We start from the raw sequence: 3551 nt of genomic DNA on the forward strand, positions 1-3551 counted from the left end.
TCCATTAGGGCTATTTTGGTTTAACTGAAAAACATAGCAATAGGAAATTTTCCTATGGCACTATACTACTCAATTATTCATGCATTTCGTGGAAAGGAATGGAGCAAAACATCCACCTGGACCTACTTTATTTCTGGATCCATCCACTGGTTGTTACCATTACTCTAGATTTCTGCATGCTCTCCTTACATAATCTCACTATTTTTTTGTATGCATGTCAGATATTGTACACAGTCATGCTGAACATGTAGAGAAAAAGAGAAGAGTTTTGCGCGGAAATACAATGTCATGCAGACATCGCTCCATGGTGGGTTCAATGGCAAACCCCTCCCCCCTCCAGATTGTAATCTAGAGGAAGATATCTGTTCTGAGGCGGATTCAGACGCAGCTGACCACTCCTATTTACCCCCCAAGGTGTTTGCTCTAACTTGGCATGATGATGTTAGTCATATCATGCATATGTTGCCTTGCAGTGCCTACTTTCGACATCATATATGTCATCTGCTTAGTTTAGACATGTTTTGTAATGGCACCTGTTTAGTTTCAATATCATATATGGGAATTATGCAGTCTCGTGTCTTTTAGCCAGCCATAATATATGTGAAATGTGCAATGCCATCCTGTTTAACCAGGCATCATATATTTGAATCATATCTTGCCCATACTTTTCTTCATTACATTTCCATTTGTCGACAATGTTTGTACATTAAACTACTCTTCCTGTGAATAAGCCATTTGAGTGGGTGATGGAAAAATCTGGAGCGAAAACAAGGCCTTCAGAGCAAACAGTGCTACCTGTCGAAGCATATCTCTTGCTGGGCCCCGATAGCTCCTCAGAGATGGATTCCGAGACAGATGATCAGTCCTATTCCCCCACCGAGGTGTATGCTCTAACTTGGCACGGTTATACTGCTCATATCATGCATATGGTGTCTTTCATTGCATAGTTTAGACATCATATACAAAATATTCAACACCATGTTCTTAGTTCAGACATCATATATGTGAATGCCCTCTTCTTAGCATATAAATCACATATGTGAATTAAATCATGCGATCCTAGTTACTTAGATAACATGTATGTGAATTATGTCATGCAATCCTGTTTAGTTAGTCATCGTATCTTTGAATTATGTTATGCTATGCTATCCAGTTTAGATAGACATCATATATGTGAGATTATATCATGCTATCCATTTTATTTAAACAATATACATGTCAACTATTTCATGCCCTCTTTTTTCCACACTATCTATTGCATTTGTCTCTCATACAATGTCTGCACATTCAACTATGTTTCCTGTTTATCAGCCATTTGAATTGGAGCGGGTGATGGCAGTATCTAGCGGAGTAAAAACATGGTCTTTAAATAAAATAGTGCTACCTCTTGGTGGAGATAGCACCCCGGTTGTACATGCACGAGAACCAGCCCTACCACACATAACCCAGACTCTCGCAGATTTTACCCCTACTACGATGGACAGAGAACCAGCTTCACCCAATCTAACCCCAACCCCAGCAGATAGTAACCCGGTTCCTGTTGACACAGCACCATCTCCACCACAGAGCTCCCAAACAAGAGCAATTAGTAAGGCAGCTCCAGTGCCCAAAGCGCCAGTACAACCACGGTGAACGCCAACTCCACCAGTTAGTACACCTATTCCAGTGGAGGAAGCACAACCAGCCATTCATAGTTTAGCATCTATCGCATTTGATGTTGTTAAATCCTATGTGCTGAAAGTGCGTTATATCGACTACAGGGGGTGAATAGGCGATTTTTATGAATTCTTCACTGAGGAATTTGCCAGTGAGGAAATTCCTTAGCGAAGAACTACTTGCAGCGGAATAAGTACTCAAAAGTATGCATAGCAGAACACAAGCATGATCATCATGATGAATGGAGACAAGCACAGAGTACAGAAAGCGTAAACACAGGATAGCACAGGATGAAGACAAACAGACTGAAGAAATTGAACTGAGGAAATTGAGAAAGTCTTCAGTCAAAGTCTTCAAATACAGATATGAACAAGTGCACAACACAGTTATGAGGAAATGAAAGAGTTGAGGAAATAGAACCAGTAAGCTTGGTGAAGACAATAATTTGGTAGACCAGTTCCAACTGTTGTCTCAGTTGTACGTCTGGTTGGAGAGGGTAGGTATTTAAACCTGAGGACACACAGTCCCGGACACACAGTTCTCACCATATTCTCCTTGAGCTAAGGTCACACAGACCTCGCCCAATCACTCGTGGTAAGTCTTCAGGTGACTTCCAAACCTTCACAGACTCGGTCACTCGGCGATCCACAATTTCCTCTTGGATGCTCTAGACCATGACGCCTAACCGTCTGGAAGAAGCATAGTCTTCAAAGGTAACAAGCGTCGGATCCACACAGGATCAATCTCTTCAGTGATGCTCAATCACTTTGGTTTTGTGGGGGTTTGGGTTTGGGTTTTCCTCACTTGATGATTTTCGCTCAAAGTCCTCGGAGGATGGGATGCTCTCAAATGACAAGTGTCAGTTTCTCTCGGAGTAGCCAACCAGCTAGTGGTTGTAGGGGGCGGCTATTTATAGCCTAGGGAGCAGCCCGGCATGATAAGACATAAATGCCCTTAAATGATATGACCGTTAGGTGGGTAGATATTTTGGGACAGCTGGCGTATAGCACAACAACGGTCGGAAATTTGAGTATCAAATTCCTCAGGGCTATCATGTTCCTCACTATGTAGGCAATCCGCACTAGCGAATTCCTAACTCCTCAGTCAGAACAAATTCCTCAGAGACCAGAAGAACTTCGTGTCTGTCACTGAAGAATATGACTGAACTGTATGAGATTTCCAATGGCTTCACTCGAAGGGATTGGTAGGTGTAGGATTTTGAGTTGAGCATCACATGGAAATTTTTCCTTAGTATTTCCTCGACCCCCTTTAACAGTACGGTGTTTCCTATGACTCAAGAAAGAGAAAATGAAACTACGAAAAAAAAGTCTTCACGCTTCATGTTCCTCAAATGAATACCATGTCTTCAAGGTCACACCAATTTCTTCACTTTCAAAGTCTTCAAAAAGTCTTCAGAAATCCAAAGTCTTCAGTCGAAGAACTTCATTTTTAGGGGTCGACTTTCTCTGTAAATATCAAACTCCTCATAGACTTATAGACCTGTGTACACTCATAAACACATTAGTCCCTTAACCTATAAGTCTTCAATACACCAAAATCACTAAGGGGCACTAGATGCACTTACAATCTCCCCCTTTTTGGTGATTGATGACAATATAGGTTAAGTTTTCAACGGGGATAAACATATGAAGTGTAAATACTGATATTGAGGAATTTGATTGAAAGATATAGAAGAACTCCCCCTGAAGATGTGCATAGTGAGGAATTTGCTTTTGAAGCAATGCACACTTGAAGAGTAAAATCATGGAGATCTCCCCCTATATCTTGTAATTCATACACGCATTTGACATAATATATGAAGAATTTGAAATGCATGATGAAATATGGTGACTGGTGTAATTCAGCATGCGTGCAATAACATTAACGAGGAATAA

This window comes from Aegilops tauschii, chromosome 5 (assembly GCF_002575655.3).
Source record: "Aegilops tauschii subsp. strangulata cultivar AL8/78 chromosome 5, Aet v6.0, whole genome shotgun sequence".
In the NCBI taxonomy this organism is placed as follows: Eukaryota; Viridiplantae; Streptophyta; class Magnoliopsida; order Poales; family Poaceae; genus Aegilops; species Aegilops tauschii.